Source organism: Tamandua tetradactyla, chromosome 14 (genome assembly GCF_023851605.1).
Source record: "Tamandua tetradactyla isolate mTamTet1 chromosome 14, mTamTet1.pri, whole genome shotgun sequence".
Taxonomy (NCBI): domain Eukaryota; kingdom Metazoa; phylum Chordata; class Mammalia; order Pilosa; family Myrmecophagidae; genus Tamandua; species Tamandua tetradactyla.
Genome location: NC_135340.1, coordinates 26,568,892 through 26,589,899, shown reverse-complemented (window position 1 = coordinate 26,589,899; position 21,008 = coordinate 26,568,892). Strand labels below are relative to the sequence as shown.

The 21,008-nt window shown below is 35.4% G+C and overlaps 1 long non-coding RNA gene and 1 pseudogene across 1 annotated transcript in view; one reads left to right on the top strand and one right to left on the bottom strand.

Moving 5' to 3' along the window:
* Window positions 1-751: 751 nt before the first annotated feature.
* The window catches only part of LOC143654852 (uncharacterized), a 33,098-nt gene continuing 12,841 nt past the window's right edge, over window positions 752-21,008 (bottom strand). Inside the window, exons 2-3 of the long non-coding RNA XR_013162005.1 lie at window positions 1,602-1,748; window positions 752-874 (exon numbers count right to left, since the gene is read on the bottom strand). This is a non-coding gene — a long non-coding RNA (uncharacterized LOC143654852). The remainder of the gene's footprint in view (window positions 875-1,601; window positions 1,749-21,008) is intronic.
* LOC143654850 (annexin A1 pseudogene) lies at window positions 6,352-7,379 on the top strand (annotated as a pseudogene).

Here is a 21,008-nt window from a genome sequence, read left to right as displayed (position 1 = left end):
TTTACATCAGCCTATATTATGCTGCAGAGACCACACACAGACAGATTAATCACCAGGCTTTTGCAATAATCCCTAGAAGAGATGAAAAATTAACCACTGGAACACAAATGGTATAAAAATCCTTACCATATTGCTGAAGCAATATCATAAGTGCACGGAAACATCAAAAAAGATTCTCCATGCGGAGAATGAATATAGAGCAACTAAAATGGTAGAATCAATATGTGACATAGACTGTAAGTTTATTATGTAATCAGGCAAGAACACTTTAAAGTGAAACCAGGGACAATCATGTTCCAATAAGTAAATGCTAAGTAAAGGCAGGAAAAGAAGATATCCCAGGTTATTGTCATGGTAGACTTTTTCAAAGTCCATGAGTATTTTAAAACTAAAAACTGAGTCATAACGTTCATTATAAACTCAATAACTAATGACCACCATCTCCTGGCTGGAGTTCCTTGTACTCATGGAAAGTACTAGATAAAAATTCAGTGAAGGAGTCTGTTGTTTCTCTAGCTTCGTTCTATAACACCACATGGCTTGTTTTCTTCCCCACTCATCATTCTTATTCCTCTGAAACTCACTTGAACCATGTCTTTTAAGAACAATTACTTGTCCCTTTCCTTTCTCTCACCCCCATCTCCCTAACATCGTTTCTTAGGGTCTTTTGTTATCTGGCAATATTACATGCTGGTTTGGAAGGGATGAATCTTTACACGTACCATGTAAAATATTTCTAATTTATTGAGGGTTTCTGTATATGAGGTAGAAGGAAAATGTATTTTGAAATAAGAAGTCGTTGGGGCAGTCCATACCATGCCTGAAGCTTCATGTTCTGCTGTGTATATTGTTGGCTCTTTTGTTAACATACTTCCTGGAGAGGAACAAGTGAGAGTTAAGATTAGACATATCTAAACATGGACGATGAGATTAGCCTATTAGGCCAGAAGGTTGAGGTACTATTTCCACCGCATTTTAAAAAGATCTTGAAATTTCAGAAGACTAGTGTCAGTTGAAACGTTCATAACAAGTGTACTTATTTGTAGCTGCATTATACAAAATTATCCCATTGAATATGCATAGAGTGATGACATCAGCACCAAAGCTAAGATGAAAGAAGAGATCTGGGCAAATTCCCTCCCTTTTAAATATATCATCATGGTAAAAGACAAATAAAATGGCTAAAATCCACAATTTTGACTCATAGACCTCTTTATTTGGAGTTCTTTAAAAAGCCACCCATATTTTCCTTTGTCAGCCCATTATACATTTTAATTTCATTTTCATCCAATGGAATATCAAATTTTTAATACGCTAAATTGTGATATTGTAGGATTTTTAGGCAAATTTGTCTCTTTCACACAAGCACACCCATGCACACACGTGTATAACACACTTGCCTAACATGAAAGAGCAACAATCCTACCTTAAAATATCAAAGTACTATAAACTACCTTTTAAATCTAGGTCAGTTTAGAAACATTAGGAATTCTGTTTCGTTTCCCCATCCAGTAGGGAAGATTGAACGAGTCTCCTAACTATACTGATGATAAGAAGGCTAAGATAAACCAGAGAAGTCATTCTTGCCTTTAGGGATTCACCTGGTAAATTGCTGCTTAAAGAGTGCTGTCAATAAGTTAACTTCTTTACTGTCAGAAGCAATTCTCCACTGGCAGTGACATGGACAAGATGACCTAATAGATCTTTTTTCATCTCAAGATTCAAAGTTTCTTTTCAAGGAATTGTAACTGGAGAATAGAAGCAGTAGTTTAGGACCTATCCACAATTTCTTTTACTTTAAAAAACTTGGATCTGCTTTTCTTTCTTTAGCGAATTGGTTTAAATTCTCTATATATGATCTTTAACTCACATATTATATTGCTATATTTATTTTAAAAATAATAAAAATGGTTACAATATATTCCAGGACTTCATTATTATAGGATGGAGATTTCCTCTTGCACTCTTATTGTTTTCTAGCACCTACATCACCTTACATGGAGGACTTCACCCTTCAATTTCTATAGCTTTTGGTCAGCTGACAGATAGAGTAAAATGGTTTCAAGCACAGAGTTTAGAAACAGGCATAGTATGTAAATCTGACTCCTCCACCTATAAGTCTTGTGTCCTTAGTCAAGTAACACCAACCTCTTTCTCCCTCAGTTTATTCATCTGTAAAGTGGGCATAATAGCAGCACTATGTTATGAAGCTGTTTGTGAGGATTAAATGAGTGATACATATTTACATAAGGCATTAAGTAGAGCATTCGAATTAGTAGCATAAATAAGTAAATAAAAGGACAGGACCTGATACATGTTTTCTATTTTTGCTTTTTTGTGAATTTGAGGTATTTTATTATCGCTTTTCTATTTTCTATTTCTATGTTTTCTATTGTTGTTAATATTATTGTGGGTTTTATTAACTGTATTACTCTTAAGAATGTTAAATTATTCTCTGACTACATATATGAAAAAAAAGAAGTTTCACAAACCACTCCACATTACCTGGATTCCACATTAGATGAGTAATTGAATAGTTTTTGCATTATTATTGGTAAATCAGGATGAGGATATTGAAGAAATAGGAAAATACACATCATAGAGGATTTTGTAATTGAAACAATCAAGTTACCTTGTGTGTGAGGGAAATGACAAATGTGTGACATGATTATTGCCCCTGTATCATGGCACTTCTCAAACAATGTGGAGTGATTGAAGACATCAATGCAGTGTATGTGGAGAACAAACAAGATTCAACTCGTTTTAAAATGCTTGTATTTTAAGATATTTGCAGGATGGATTTTAACTAGAAATGTTATTTTATAATTAATCCCCAAACATTTCATCCATATAATTACTGTAAGTTTAATTGAGCATCAGAACGGAAATTTCACTTTTTCTCTAAGGTCTTTGTCACTAGCTCTAGTAGGAATGTGGCTTCCACTGGGTTCTCAGGGCCCACTAAACCCCCAGGTGCACAGGATATTTATGGTAACAGTTTTTTGTTTAAGGACTGAGATATCATTCATTAGACCGTGAGCCACTTATGAATAGTTCCGTTCCCATCATCTTTGTAATTTTGAGCAACTAACACACTACTTGGTATAGAACAGACTCTTAAAAGTTTGTTGAATGATGATGACATGGTCTTCTATCTCTACATCTTTTACGATTGAAACAAAAAAGTGAAATGATATCGTATGACAGTAAATATGAATTTATGCTATAGAGCTAGGACTTTCCTTTCAGCTACTTCAACTGTTACATGTCCAATATGTAATCATATTTCCTGTAGTTAACCTTGGAAATAATTTCTGCTGCTGCCATATAATTTGATGTTGTAAAATTGTATCAACATGTAAAATAGTTTTTATCAAAACAATTGCATCAGAGTTCTTGACACATATAGACAAAGTCAAATTGTTATTAAATGTATTTCATGTTGAATAAAATGTCTAAAATCCATAATTTATAGTTTAATCAAATTTCCTATATTATTAATATACTTCCTATATTATTAACGATCATGAGTTTACTCTAGCCTATAATTTTTTGCTTACTTACTTGAAAGCTACAATTATAAGAAAAATTATTTTTGTTCTATTATCTCTTTCCTTTACTCTCAAACATTCTTTAAAGGTGCAGATAATTATCATGTATTTCTACATACTGTCTTCTTTGAAGAGAAATCAAATTTCAAAGATTTGGATGAAGAACCTGAGATTTGAAATCTCTACAAAGAGAATTCTTCTCAGGCCAAGTACTTCAGGGGAAAAAAAAAATGCTTGAGAACTATCATTCTATCTTTGCCTCGAAGGAAATAAAGTTACAATCTCAGTCACCTAATAACTTCTCAGTCCTTTCACAGGTTCGTCTTATAGGTGTACTGACTTGACTCGTTTTCATTCTTCTCACTGATTCTTCTTTAGCCTCTGATTCCCTATTGACAGCTATTGAAAAGTGCACGACTGTAATTTTATCATTAAACTTTCCTATAATACTGTTTGCCTTATTTCCTCTTATTGATTCAAAGCTATGTGCCAAGTCAAGGGAGCAAACTCACTTTAATTCTTGCCATGACTCGGTTGCGTTTCTTCTTCATCAAACAGCTGCAATTACAAAACACAATACCTTGATCCCTTTTCAGGGATAATTAGATGAGTAATTCTTACGAAGGTCTGCTTATTATGGATTCCTTTCAACTTTTCATCCTTTCCCCCACTGTCCCTGCATCCCATTTTACTCCCCCCAAAGTTAACCACAACAGAAGTGGGACATCTGCTCACACAAACATTTAGATTGCTAATGATTCTTTTTAACATCTGTTACACTGCTACTGAACAGTTGTTGTTTCTTTAAGGAGGCTCAGGGGACAAGACCTATGTCACCTTAATAGTGGGTACTTTTTGGAAATAGTAAGCCCTATACCTCTGGGAACCATCCAAAAGTGCGATTGTGTAGATACATAAACTTAATGCTTCCAGTCTTGCCTTTCTCCTTTGGTCACTGCAGGATTTCTGACTTGGTACTTTGTGTTTGGTAATTTTAATACTTGATAGGGTTTTGGGTTTTTCCCCCCCTTTAATCCTACCATTTCATTGTTCATTACAGTGGCACTTTTAAAAAGACGAGCTATTAAGCACCAAACCTATCTCATATCTCCTATTGAATTGGATGAGAGCCTTTTATAAAATCATTCAAACGGGCTTTGATACCAACAACTCAATCTGTATGATAATTCACAATAAGGAAATGAATTGAGAATCTGGGCTCAGAACTTTTTTTTTCCTCTTCAGAAAATGTATGTGTATTTCTTCTTGAACATTTTGCATAAGAAAAAATAAAAAAAGAATTTCTTTTTGATATATCTTCTGACAGTATCTAGGAAATACTCTCTCCCGTTTCTTTGCTGCAAATAAAAAATGATTCGCAGACATTCAGACGTCAGAGGCCTAAAGTTGTTGGCGAGATAAGATATGATTGACTTAAAAATTATACCTCTGGTGATTAAACAGAGTGATGAAGAATTTAAAATGAATTTTAAAAAGTCAGGCTTGGACAGAAGAAAATTGGTATCTGAAGCAAGGCCTAAAAAAGTGTAATTGTGTTTTGCCGATTTATTTTTCATTCAATTTTTAGATTAAGCCAAATATAATATCTAAGTGAGTTGTCAATTGACCTTGATTCATTACTTACTCTTTTCTACATTATAAATATGTACAGATAGAGAAATAGATAGACAGACAGATAGATAGATAGATAGATAGATAGATAGATAGATAGATAGATAGATAGATAGATAGGAAGGTAGGAAGTAAATGATAGACAGATAAATAAGTAGTCCATAGATGGCTAGCTTTCTCATCTGCTGTACAAGCTTGCTATTTTCCATTGTCTTTCACCTGCAAAAAGGGCTATTGCAGCCTCTGCTGGATGAATCAATTATGATACTGGGGAAAAATAACCTATTGTCTTTACAAGTATAACTAAAAAGAATGCCTTCTAGTTTACATAGCAAACCCAGACACTAAGGTCAATATTGTAAAATGGAGGGGGCTATTTTTTCTTTTATCCTCGGAGGCAAATATTGTATTCTTTGCTTATTGACTTAAGAATATTCAAGTTAAAATAAAAACAAAAACAACTGAACGAATAAATTCAACACCGCAGTTTCTTCCAGTTTTACTTTTCAGTTAGCTATAACTAGATTGGGTATAAGTGCTGTGGTATGTGAGGCATTTTGCTAAGGAATCCTAAAAGTAAATCAGCTGTTGTTTGGCAAACCGATTAAATGACAGCTAATCTAGTTACAAGTTTTCTTTGGGATATATAATGCAATTTTATGCGAAGGCATGGAATTTAAGAGTTGAAATTTTTTGTTCATTCTTCCTGCCTAAATGTTCTTAAGTGATAATATATTGTTTGATCCATAAATCATTAAAATTAGAAAGATGGTATGGACAGCAGACTTTAATTGGCATAGAGTAAATTAATAATACCACTTAAACAATTTAGGCACTCATTTAAAAACCAGCTCTAGAGGAGAAGATTTAGTACAAACCAAGATATGATGACTAGTTTTCCTTTGTGGCTAGTTCTAGATTCAAGATCTCTTGACTTCTAGACCATCATGTTTTCAAATACATTAAAACAGTGATTCTTAATTGAGTTTTGACTTGGTTATATACAATGAAATTGTTTGTGGATAGTTTAAACCCTTGGGTATTTCCTTACATCACTAAATTAAATTTTAAGTGTAAGATAGAATTATAAGTGAGAAAGGGTCAGAGAAGACTCTGTTCAGTGCCTTGGGGGGGAAAAAAGGTGGGGATAAAGGACGCTTATTTTTAAATGGCAATAGTATCTGAATTCCTGAAGCAGGCCTGGTTTACTGAACATGATGTTTAGGAATGTGTTCCAACTGTGAAAGAATCCAAAGCTGGTCCCAGATCAACTGTGAGCCCTTATCCTACATTCAACCCATCCTCAGATATCCATGCCTTGCACAAAGTGTTAACAATTAAAAGGGTGGATGATGCAACCACCATTGACATTCTAACTAAAAGGAACACTGCACACTTCCAGGAGATCAAAGCAGCATACCTCCAGGAGACAGGAAAGCCCTTGGATGAAGATCTGAAGGAAACTTTCACAGGTGTGCTGGAAAAAGTTGCTTTGACTCTGCTGAAAACTCCAGCCCAGTTGGACGCTGATGAACTCTATGCTGCCATAAAGGGCCTTGGAACAGATGAAGATACTCTGATTGAAATTTTAGCATTGAGCAATAACAGAAATCAGAGACATAAAGTCTACAAAGAGGAACTGAAGAAGGATCCAGCCAAAGGCATCACCTCAGACACATCTGGATAGTTTCAGAGGGCTTTGCTCTCTCTTTCCAAGGGTGATCCATCCGAGGATCTTAGTGTGAATGGCAACTTGGCTGATACGGATGCTTGGCTTATATGAATCAGGAGAAAGAAGAAAGGGGACAAATGTGAGTATGTTCACTACATTTCTCACCACAAGAAGCTATCGCCAACTTCACAGAATGTTTCAGAAGCACATCAATACGGTAAGCATGATACGACCAAGGTCTGGGCCTGGGGATGAAAGGTGACGTTGAGACGTGCCTCACAGCTATTGTGACGTGTGCCACAAGCAAACCATCTTTATTTGCTGAGAAGCTTCATCATCCATGAAGGGCATTGGAACTCATTATGGGACAATGATCAGAATTATGTTTTCCTGTTCTGAAATTGACATGAATGGTGTCAAAGTATTGAATTAGAAGATATGCTGTTTCACTCTGCCAACCCATTCTGGAGGAAACCACAGGAGGTTATGGAACAATCCTAGCTGCTCTCTGTGGAGGAAACTAAACTTTCATTTGATCTTCTCAAGCATTAGAACTAGAAGACTTTTTAAATCACCTCTTCATTCCATATCATAGGCTTAAACAGAAATATTTCTTCAGCGGGGATTATAGTCTAGCAACGTGCTTTCTCAAAAATATAGCCTATAAAGCATTTTTATACCACAATTCTGTTGATAGAGCTAAATATTTTTACCCCAAACTGTAAAACTCCATAACAAGTTCTGGTAAGATTATCTGAGGAAAACATTTATGGCATTGGAAATAAAATGAAATTATAGGACAAAAAACTATAACAATGTAAATTAAAATAAATATAAATTTCATTATGCAACTTTTCCTCCATTACCGCACATATACTTCAATCCAAGATGATTCTGGTTCCTTTCCAATGATGCATTTCAAATAAAATATGGGAGACTTTAGAACAGTCCAAATGAGTCAGATTCTACCACATATATTATTTAATAAGTCTTCAAAGAAGTGACTTTATTTCATGGTTTATAAGGCTTTATTTCCTTCTTTTTTATTTTACATTTTAACATCTCTGGAATGTAGAGGCGTATTGCAGTTAATGGTTAACCATAGTTCAAAATAATATCTTTGTTTCTTAGTGATACACAAAATCACGATGCAGCTAGTAATTAAAGAGGTCCTACAGACAATAACATGGCCAGTAATTTCTGGAGAATTTCCCTTTTTAAGTAGTAGCTAACACTCGATGAGATTTATCTTTCCTGAGTTAACTGGAATCGAACCCACCCTCACGCCAAAATTTTAAAGCTGATTATTTTCTCCTTCATTTCCCTATTAGCCAATTCTCCCAGCCATATGTTTAGGACAAAAGTTAGTGACCTTGAAGAGCAAATGAAATAGATCATACCTGCCCAATTATGAGACCACAGTACTCAGTGATTTGTGGAACATTAAAATTGAGATACTCTCGTAGATTCTTTGAACTTGAACTTCCCAAATCACCTAGTAGATGCTCAGTCAGTACTTCATTTTGATGGAGTGAATGGATTTTCTCCATATGTCTTCAATTTTAAAATAGCCATCCAATCAGGAAAACTTTTTTTTAATGTATAAATGTAATATTCTGTCCGACTTTAGACAGCAAAATTTATATTTGGGACCTTTCTGTTGTTTTATTTGAGGTTCTGTACACGCATCCAGCACAACATCAACTCCATGGCCTTAGGTGCTGTCGTGTCTTTTTTGTCATTGCTGTCATTGGGGAAAAAAAAATTTAAAAAGGTTACGTAAGTGTTGCGGCACTGGGTCTGTTGCGCATTCAGAAGTCAGCACCATGGAAAGACCCGGCTGTATACCTCGTTTCAGAGAGTCTGACGTCAGCAGCAATGACAAGCGCACCGTCCATTAATTCACTCTATTCGTATGCTGCTGGAGGCAGCTCATTGAAATCCGTGAGCCAACATAGGCCATTTCTCAACATTTATGTCTTTACTCACAGGGAATGGCAGTCCTTTCCATTCAGCACCACTCAGGATTCCTTGTGTGTGTCACTGTCACCTTGGTGAATTTCCACTGCCTTGAGATGTCTTATCTTGCTGGCCTAAGTAACAGGCACTCTATCTCAAAGGGAGTGTGAGAGGGTGGAGGGGTTATATCCCCAACCTAAATACGTGCACACATATTGTCAAATTTGAATCTGATATTTTAAAATGAGTTTAAATGCACACACGGTATGAAACGTAGTTGGGACAGGTATTTGAGCATAAAAGAAGCAAGGAAAATGTAACTGTGTCTTGTGCCTCTGTATTGTATTTATTCTAGAATAAGCAACATTTAAAAGCCTACTTTATTCTTTCAACTCCTCAGAGAGATTAAATCTATTATGTATTTTTCTTGAACTGTTTAAATAATTGTCTATGTGGCTCTCTTCTTTACTACGCAGATATAAAAATGATAGGAAAACTTTATGGAAGGATGCTGTCTTCAAAATATTCATTAGTAAGGAGAATTAGTAACATTCATCTTCATCTACAAAATTTCAGAAGTGTCATAGTAGAACTTATGTTCAATGGTTTACTTACTGCCCCTAACATATAGTTTGAAAGAGATACTATGGTTGCATATAAAAGAATAAATAAATTGACATTAATCTACTTTATTGTATTTGAACCACAAATGTTCGTTAAAAGGTATTCAAATTATCAATATATGCATATTAGCAACACGGTATAAATAACCACTGCTATTTAATTCAAGTTTAAAGTAACCTTGTATTATGTTTTTGTTCATATTTAGTTGGAAAAAAAGCAAAAGCCAACTCTTAAGCCAGTCAAACGTTTTACTCCCACCTTGTGGCAGTGTGAGCGCTTGCCTATTTTTCCAAAAAGAAGACCTCAGAATTTTAGTTGAATATGAGATGTTTTCATATTGTCTTAAACACTGATGAAAATAAGATTGATTATGAAGGGCTTTGTGAGTCACCAAACACAAATATCTTTGATGACATCTCTTGCTGCATGTAAACAAAGGGTGATAACAATGCGACAAAATAAATATGCTTCCTTTCTCTACCCTGGATTAGAATTCGAGGAAGTTTCACAATTTCCCCTTTTGACCAGTTACACCTATAGCATCTGCAAGTTAAAATTAAAAATGTTTTTTATTATCAAAATTATTTCACAAGCCTAGTTTAGAATAGAAAAAAAAAATCACATATTCTCATCTGGTTTCTTTGAGCCTTAAAAAACATGCAAACAGGGCTTCGAGTCAACAAAGCTGTAGTGTAAAATGCTCCAGGGTGCTAAGCTCCCACAAAATATTTGAATAACTAGAAAAAATTGGCAGACCCACTTTGTTCAAAATGCCAGAAAACAGTTAAAGGATTGTAATAACTGGATGAGTGCCTAATCAAGAAAAGACGGGTTTAAAAACTGTAGGAGCAATTCATGGAGTGCTTACTGGCCTCTCCTCAATCCTTTCCCTGAGCATTTCGGATCCAGCTTGCACCCCCTTTGTGGGTCTCAGGTCCTGTTCTGGAGGGACCAGAGTAACCCCCATGCAGATATTGGCGTGCCTGTATGTTGATACCAATCTACCAGGTGGAAGACTAAAAGATTGAATCCAGAAAGTAATCTCTAACTCATTCTCCTGGGAGGAACTTTTCATGCAGAAAAAGGTTACATACAACTAAGGCAATATAAAAACCAATTCAGTCAAACTTGGCTGGGACAAAGGATTTTTTGCATTAAGTCAGAAAATAAAGGACCCTGGAGGGGGAGAAGGGCTATTTCATAGGGAGTAGAGGGGTATTCAAATTTCTGTAAACTGAGGCATTCCTAAGGCCCATGAGACAGTCTCAGAAAAAACAGAGAAAACTTATACTTTACAAATGTCTGGAACTGATCTTGATAAGAGGGCTGAACTCTAAAGGAGAGCACCAGCAAAAGAGTCAATTTTCAAAAAACTATGAAAGGTGTTTTTGACAATGCTTGCTTTATTTTTGTGAGCTCCTGGCATGGAGGAAATCTCTGACATATCATAATCAGGATACAAACTAAAGGAAAAGACAGCTCAAGAACTAAATCACAGAGTTAACACTTGAAAATATTAAAATATATAGTGTGCCAAAAAAAGAATTATAAGACAATATAACGGTCCTTTGAAGGAACAAATGTCCTGAATGATGAAGAACAGATTTTTGGATATACCAAGCAAATAATTTTTAAAAAGTGATGCCCAACATGTTCAAGGAGATAAAAGAAAACAGGTATATCAGGCAAAAAGATCATAGAAACAACATAAGAATCTCAACAAAGATACATAAATTTTAAAAAGGAACATATCAAAACTACTGAAGTTGAAGATAACAACAAAACTGAAAAATCACCTAGAAGATGGTTACAGCACATTAGAACAGGCACATGAAACAGTCAATGAACTCTGAGATAAGACAATTAAAATGATTCTAGTTGCGAGGCAGTGCTGCAGTTTGAAGCTGTTCTGTGCCCCCAGCAAGGCCATGTTCCTTTAATTCACTCCTGTGGATGCAGACTTATTGTAGGTGGGACCTTTTTATTAGGTTACTTCAATTGAGATGTGACCCACTTCATTTAAATTGGGTCTTAATCCACATGGTCCTTTATAAGAGGATAAAACACATACAAAAGCTAAGAAATGAAACCCAGATTGCTCAGAGAAACTCTGGAGAAACTAAGGACACACAGAAGCTCAGAGAGGAAGCTACTGGAACCAGAAGCTGAAAGCAATGAAACCTGGGAGCAAAGGACCAGCGGACACAGCCATGTGCCTTCCCATGTGACAGAAATGTACCAGATGCCAGGAAACTGTCTTCTGAGTCAGGTATCATCCTGTAGACGCCTTAAGTTGGATATTTTCATTCCTTAAGAGCTTTGCAAATTGTAGATTAATAAATTCCCAATGTAAAGTCCAACCCATTTCTGATATGTTACCAAAGCAAAACAAACAGAAAGAAAAAAAGAATGCAAAAAAGTGAATATATGTAAGAGACCTGAGGAACACCATTAAGCTTACTAATATATGCATTATGGTGGCCCCTGAAGGAGAAGGAGGGAAGAAGGAAGAAGAAACATTCAAAGAAGTAATGACAGACAAGTTTCCAAATTTAACAAAAGACATGAATCACACATTTATAAATCCCATTGAAACCCAAAGAGGAAAAAGTCTAAAAGAAACATACCTAGGTAAATAGTAGTCACATTATTGAATGCCAAGGACAAGGAGAGAGTTCTGAAAGTTGCAAGAGATAAAGGACTCCCAAGAAGCCTGAATCCTAACTTCTCATCAAAAAACATAGAGACAAGAGGACTATACAATTATCTGGAAAGAAAGAAGAGACACAAGACAGTAGATTAAAGCAACACTGTTTTATTTTTCTAGTCTGCTCAAGCAAATACCATGTAATGGGTTGTCTTTATTAACGGGTATTTATTAGCTGACAGCTCTGAGGCTAGGAAATAGTTCAAATCAAGTTGCCATCAAGGCGATGTTTTCTTCCCAAAGATGAGTTCTCGGACTGGATGCTGGTGATCCTTGGTCCTGGCTGCACTGTCACATAGAAATGCGATGAATAACTCAGTGTCAGCAACTTAGAAAACCTACATGAATTGGACAGATTACTAGAAACACACAAACTACCTACACTGGCTCAAGAAGAAATAGAATTTCTCAACAGACCAATAACAAGGAAAGAGACTGAATCAGTAATCAAAACCCCACAACACAGAAAATCCTATGAACAAATGGCTTCACTGATGAATTTTGTAAAATATTCCAAGAATGAATGCCTATCCTGCTCTAACTTTTCAAAAAAATAATTGAAGATGAGAGAATAACCCTTAATTCATTTTTTTGAGGCCAGCATCATTATAATACCAAAGCACAATTAAGATACCACAAGAAAATTACAGACACAATCCATTATGATTATACATGCAAAAGTCCTTAGTAGTATACTAGAAGATATAATTCAGCCACATATTAAAGAAATTGTACACTGATCAAGTGGGATTTTTCCCAGGTATACAACAGTGTTTCAGCAGGAGAAAATAATGCAATACAACACAATAGGACAAAGGAAAAGAACACATGATCATATCAATTGGTGCATTTGACAAAATTCAACACCCCTTTTTAATAAAAACACTTACAAAATTATGAATTCTAGGAAATATCCTCAACATCATTAAGGGATATATAAAAATCCCACATTTAGCATCATGCTTAATGGTGAGAATGAAAGTTTTTCCCTCGTTATTACAATGCTGCAATAATAAAAACATCATGATACTGACATTAGGACAGACTTATAGACCAGTGGAAATGAATGGAGAATTCAGAAATAAATCCTTACATCTATAGCCAATTGAGTTTTGACAATGTTCCAAGTCTATTCAATGTGGAAAGAATAGCCTCTTCAGTAAGCGGTCTGGGAAAACTGGATATCCATGTGCAAAAAAATGAAGATGGATCCTTACCTCAAATCATATGTAAAAATTAAATGAAAATGGATCAAAGACCTAATTTAAGTATGAAAACTATAAAACTCCCAGAATAAAGGAGGGAAATGTCTTCAGGACCTTTTGTTAGGCAATGGATTCTTAGATGTTTACACCCAAAAAAGAAAAAAATAGATAAAAGGACCTCATCAAAATGAAAACTTTTTTATATTAAAGAAGCTCATCAGGAAAATAAAAAGACAGCCTATAGAAATGGAGAAATTTTTTGAAAACCACGCATCAGATAAGGATTTAATACTAAAATATATAAAGAAATACTACAACTCAATAACAAAAAGGGAAACCACTCAAGTTAAAAAAATGGAAGTCATGAACACACATTTTTCTTAAGAAGATATACAAATGACCAAAAAATCACAAGAAGAGTGTTCAATTATCACTGGTCATTTGGGAAATGCAAATCAAAACCACAAGGAGCTACCATCTCACACCCACTAGAATGGTTGTTATTAATAAAGTGGAAAATTACAAATGCTGTACAGGAGATGGAGAAACAGAAACACTCAAACACGCATTCATTGGTGGTGACAATGTAAAATGGTACAGCCACTGTGGAATTCAGTTTGTCATTCTAGGAAATTTGCGCATCAAATTACTTCATTCCCTAACAATCCCATTTCTAAGTATATGCCCCCAAAATTGAAAGCATAGACTCAGAGATTTATACACAAATGTTCATAGAGGCATTATTCACAGTTATCAAAAGATGCAAGCAATTCAAGTGTCCATCAATAGCTGAATGGATAAACAAAATGAGGTCTATACATAAACTGGAATAACATTCAGTCATGAAAAGGAATAAATTTATGATACACACAGCAGCATGTATGAACTTCGAAAACATCATGTTAGTACAATGTCAGACATGAAAGGAAAAAAATTGTAAAAACACACCATTATGAAATAATTCAATTCAGAGTTAAAGCTAGAATATAGATTTCCAGATTCTGTGATAGAACAACTGTGCTGGTTTGAAATGATGTATGTACCCTAGAAAAGCCATGGTTTTAATCCTAATCCCATTTTATAAAGGCAGCCGTTGCTTCTAATCCCTATTCAGTATTTTATGTTTGAAACTGTAATTAGATCATCTCCCTGGAAATGTGATTTAATCAAGAGTGGTTGTTAAACTGGATTAGATGGAGGTGTGTCTCCACCCATTTGGGTGGGTCTTGATTAGTTTACTGGAATCCTATAAAAGAAGAAACATTTTGGAGAGAGATTTCTGAGAGAGCAGAGAATGACATAGCCACGAGAAGCAGAGAGTCTACCAGCCAGTGACCTCTGGAGATGAAGAAGGAAAACGCCTCCAGGAGAGCTTCATGAAACAGAAAGCCAGGAGAGAAAGCTAGCAGATGATGCCATGTCCACCACATGCCTTTCCAGATGAGAAAGAAACCCTGAACTTCATCAGCCTTCTTGAATCAAGGTATCTTTCCCTGGATGCCTGTGACTGGACATTTCTATAGACTTGTTTTAATTGGGACATTTTCTCAGCCTTAGAACTGTACAGTAGCAATCTATTAAATTCCCCTTTTTAAAAGCCATTCTGTTTCTGGTATATTGCATTCTGGCAGTATTCCAGCAGCTGGCAAACTAGAACACCAATTTACTACAGACTACTAGTATACAGACTAGTATATAATATACTGTAAAACCATATACAAGAATATAGTTTTACAAGTATGCAATAGGAGTATTACTCCAACTCCTGTAGTAGGAATAGTTAATGGAGAGACAATACCATTAACTGAGCTTCTGTTTTGGGGTGATGGAAAACTTTTTGGTGATGGATGGTGTTGATAGTAGCTCAACACTTAGATTGTAATTAAAAACACTGAATTATATTTTTATTGTTATAAAGGGGAACTTTTAGGCTGTATGCATTTACTAGAGTAAAAATTTAAGAAATGACAATTAAAAATCACAAGAACATAGGACTGTAGAGCACAAATTGCTGATGTAAACTATGGACTATAGTTAACATTATAATTATAATATTTTATCAATTATAACAAAGTTATTACCACATTAATATAAGTATTAGTAATAGGGAAAACTGTCTCAAGGGGATGCATGATAGCTTTGTATTTTCTCCATGATTTTTCTGTAGACCAACTTTTCCAGTAAAAAGATACATCCTTTAAAAAAACATATAAGCAGGGCAGTGTGACGGTGGCTCAGTGGCAGAATTCTCGCCTGCCACGCCGGAAACCCGGGTTCGTGTCCTGGTGCCTGACCATGTTAAAAAAAAATAGAAAAGAAAAGAAAAAAGATCATATAAGCAAATGCATAAAAACATCTCCAAAAATATACTGCATAAATTAAAAGTACCAAAAAACCTGAACTCGAATACTCTAGTGCTTTTTTACATGATTCTCCCTTCTTTCTCTCTCCCTCTCTCTCTCTCGCTTTCTCTCTTTTTCTTTTCCATTCCTATGGATTCAGCCAGTTACCCTTGGCTGGCAAGTTAGATAATTAGATCTGAGAGTATCATTCATATCACACCTTACACTCCGTTTATTCCGCAGCTACTACCTTTCCCAGCTAAAACTCTGCCTGTCAGATTCTTCTTCCCCAGAGTGATTTTTACTATCTTACTAATTGAGTTTGCCATCCACCTTTACTACAAGAAAACTAAGCTTCTCTCAGCTAGAATAAAATGAAATCACCTTAGTTTTAGGATGAAGCAACCCTGAAACCAGAAACTCTCCACGACTCCAGCCAGGGGCTTCTTCAATGGTCTGTGGAATTCCTTCCTTAGTTTGCTTTTTCATCACTACTTGACAATGAAAACTACCCACCAAGAGCTGTGCTGGTGTCAGTGCAACTCAACTTAACGACCAACAGCCTCTGTCTGAGGGTGTCCTTCCATTCAAGCTTATTCAGAATTAGTTCATGGAACGAAACTGAGTTTTTATTGCCCTACAGTAGTAGGAACATAAGACTAAGAAGTTACCTAACTTACAAAAGAGAAGTACGTCCCAATTAATTTGGAATCCAATATCCCCTTTAAAAGAAAACAGCTAGAGAAATAAATCTATTTAAATTATTATTTTTTATTTGTGAGAAAAGAAATGTTTCAGATAGCTTTTTTTGGTACATTTTCCATTTTTTGAGGATCAGAGGTAATAGAGGGGTGATTTTGATAGATTTCACTTTTCAGAGTTGTCCAGACTATATAAGTAATTAAACTTTGTTTATCCTTCACCTGTCTGCACTTTTTTGTTCTTTAAAAAAAGTAATAGGATGGTGTGACAGTGGCTCAGTGGCAGAATTCTTGCCTGCCAATGCCAGAGACCCAGATTCGATTCCCAGTGCCTGCCAATGACACACACACAAAAGAGTAATAGCGTTTTTCTTTACTAATTAATTATATTACTCACTACATAATTAATAGGATATTAAATTACAAATACATTTTATTCTCATCATTATAATTATTTTTAAATGTTTTCTTTAAATGCAATTTTATGCATTTTTAAATCCTTGACCAGAATCTGATCCCATGTTTTAATTGAAGATATTAATTTCAAAATGCCATCCAGTGACTACTCATATTTCAAGTCCAAGATGCATGGGGATTTAAATAGATATGCAGAAATTTCCAATATTCATTTTATTTCACCTGTAACATTAACTCCTATGAAACATTTGTCAAGATTCCAAGAATCAAATAGAAAAGCTTTCCTATTGAGCACTGAAAGAAGCAGAAAAAAAAAAAAATTGTACCTCTTATTTCTTTCCCTCACGTGTTTCCTTAGATGTAGGGGTAACTCTTTCCTCTAAAAAACTATTACTTTGAGTTAGATACCTGTCTGCATTGTATCTCTCCCAACAATCTCCACCTGCATCCTTATCTAGATGTCTCATCTGGGGAATCTGATTATTGTTTACTGATGTTCCATTTGTAACTGACTGCATGTGAAATAAGACTGCCATTCCTTTAGAGGCACACCCTCATAATAAATGATAGCAAAATCACTGGCACAAGTCATTTGTTTCCCTAGGTAAGGACTTAGTTGTGAAGTTGCATTCCTATCTTGATTTTTTTTTCTTTCATTTGAAAGTTTCTTCCATCTACTCTGCTATTCTATCTATTTAGAATTTAATCCTAGGAGCTCTCACAGAAGAATCAGAAAAAAATCATTTTTTTTCTTTGCTTTGGGTCAAAATGCCCCAACAAGAATGAAAAAAGCTGAAATTGCCAGTAAATCAAAGGTGTTTTTTATCTCCTAAATGTCCAAACGGTAAAATGTCTCTGGATCAGATCGGACTGGGCATACTCAAAAATGGCAACAAGGGATTTCTCATTCTCATCAGAGTTACCAGCAGACTCAAAATTAATTGACAGTAAAAAAGTTTTGATTGCTGCACTCCTAAATAGTGTGGATGGCAGTAACTTTAACTCATGTCTATTATGTATAGTTTTGTATTTCCAGCTTAGTAAACTTCAAAAAGATTTTATGATTTTACATGTAGAATATGCCATTCTTGAAGAGTTGGAGTAAAAGTATGAAGAAGTAAGTACCTACAAGGATAAAACTATAAGCCAGAGAAAAGATCTCTTGAAATTTTGCAATGTACTTATCCAAACCTTAAGTATACTCTATCATAAAAGTGTTCTATAAAATATTTAACTTGGGCTGCATTATTCTATATCTAAGTTGTTTACTGTTTTGTTCAAAGAGAAACTGAGTATATAATGAAGATACCTCTCTCTCTACAAATCCCCCAGGGTAAATTTCTAGAAGGGGTATTATTGAGATAAAAGGTGCACTCATTCAATTTTAAGGCAAGACCTTGTAAAAAAAAAAATAAGATTTATATTCCTACCATAAGTAGCAAAAAGACTTTGTAAAAAAATAAGATTTATATTCCTACCAGAAGTAACAAAAAGGGACCATCTGCCTCCAACTTTGGCGAGACTGTATAATATGCTACTATTATTATTACATTATTACAAGTTTGTAGGATAAAGTGCATATTATTTTAATTTTTTAAAAAACATGTAAATATAAATTTAAAAGATGGGTAGGCTGTGTGTAAGTAGATAAAAGGAAAGAACATCACAGAAATTATGATTTCAAATCACAAATTATACTTAACATTAATCTTTCAACACCCTTTTCATTGAAAATCTAGCTGTCATATTCTGTTCATCTCTTATTTGTAATATGTAGCTTCTTTCTCACCCACTTAAGGATTTTATAAACATTTAGAGAAATGTATTTGCCCTCTGCTGTCCAAGTCTAGTTGCAAAACAAAAATAACAAGTAGTTTTCAGATTATGGAACTTCAGCTTTGTAAACAATTTGCAATATATAAAAAATTATGTTTTAGAGTTTAAATTGTGTCAATAATGCAATTTAAAAGGCTTTTGTCAGCTGTCAAATTATACATACCAATATATGTCTTTATAGCCTTAAAATAATCTATTGAAAATAGGTTTATGATAGAGAATAAAGAACTACAGAAGAAACAGCTCCGACGCACACATGTGCATATCTCACACCTCGAATATCAGGTGAAGAACAGGTCTGAAGGCTGGATAGTGACTTGCATCAGCAGACTTGCATATATGCAGAGTTGGTAAAGAATACAAATTAAGGTCCACATATCACAAATCTAAATGTTAAAATCTAAATGTCAAAAAAAAATTCTAAATGTCAAAAGTTATGCATCAAGCTACACCTACAACTGTTTACACAGGGCCCCACAGCTCGCTCCTTGACAACTGTCCTCTGGACCGATGCAAAAGATGCCCGAGAGCCAATTCTGCGAGCCTAGCACAGATATCCTGGTTCCAGACAGGGCTGAAGCTAGCCAATGGCCTTGATTCCAGGGAAGAATCCAGTTTGGAGACTGTGCTGCTTTGAATCTGTATGGAGCCCAGATTCCTGCTACTTTGTGTTACTTTAATCCATTTTGTGGGAGCATTATTGGGTGGGAAATTTTCATTAGGTTGTTTCTGGGGAGATGTAACCCAATCCATTCAAGTTGGGTATTAATTCTTTAATCCCTTTGCTGGAGTCCTTTATGAAAGGATAAAAGACAGATGAGACTCAGGGTACTCAGAGAAGCTAAGAGATGAAATTCAGAGAAAAGTCTCTGGAAGAGACAGAGAGCCATTAAAATCAACCCAAGAGAGAAGGACCAGCAGATATTGCTAAGTACCTTCTCATGGGACAGAGGAATCCTGGATACCAACAGCCTTTCCTCCAAGAAGTCATCTTCCTCTTGATACTTTGATTTGGACATTTTCATGGTCTAAGAACTGTAAACTTGTAACCTGATATACCCCATCGAATAAGTCAACCCATTTCTGGTATATTGCATTCTGGCGGCTTTAGCAAACTGAAACAGATACCAACCTACACAAGTTTCCCTCTGGGAGCCAGACTTAGCCCTTTCTCCTTTCCTCTGCCTCACTTTTCCAAATTAGGATTCCCAGGCTGTTCTGCAGAGGCACTCACCTGGATAGAGGGGCGGGTGGGAGTATAGTAACCTGGAGAAACTGATCAACAGAGGCTTCACTTTGGGTGACTTGGGGCAGCCAAATATAAACAAGAGCAGTCACTTGGCCCCATTTTACCAGGACAGAGGTTTGTTGTTTATTTTCCGCACACACTGCCTGCCCTCAGTCCTCATCCTGGCTGGGAGCATAGTTCCAACTGGTGGCCTCTTTCTGCAATTCCTTTTCACCCATCCGTTGCCCAACTTGTCAAAAAACAAGTATTTCTTGGTATTTGGTATTTCTTGGTATTTCTTATAATACCAAGAAGAAGAACAAACTTTTTTTTATTGTTTTGGTGTTTTTAATATTCAAAGCCCTTTAAAGTATGAGAAGCAGGGCAGGAAGCCCTCCGGTCCAGCTCTAAGGTGGTTGTGGACTTGACAGTGGCACTCATTTAATAAAGCAGATGAAGTGATGCATTACCAGCATCCTGGCTCAGACTCATTAGGCACCTGCTTCTTTAATCAGGACCTTGTTGAATAAGAAGCACTTTCTGTCCATCTTTTTCTGAGATTTCTCTTTTGTAAAATGAGTGCATTGTAGATAATCTCTCGATATCCTTTCTTGACAACAGAGGCCCAAATTTCTATGATATGAAACAATTGTAAGTGAAAATTTATTAAGCTAAGTGGCTTCTGGAAGCTTCTCATCAGGCAGAATTGAATAACAGCATCTGGTGTTATGAGGAGTAGGATCAAGTCCCATTGTCCTGTGACTTCAAATTGTCTATCATCTGTGATCTCCTAGGATGTACACTTTTTGTTTATATGGCTTATGAGAAGAAAGAGTAACACAGCAAAACAAACCAATAAACAAAGATGCACATAGGCACAAAGCCAGATAAGTCTCACTCTAACAACTAGAGGTATTCAAAATTTTAAGAACTAAGAAGCCCTGTTAAAAATCCCCCAGAATTAGAAAAAAAAATCCCCTGAAATTGTCATGTTCTTTATTTCCTCAATTCCTAATTAGCACATTAAAATGTAATATTTTTAAATGTTTAATCTTGCAAAATAGAATAAATCATTTTAGCAGAGAATCCGTGAAACAGACTTAAAATTATGCAACTTAAAATACATCATTTTGC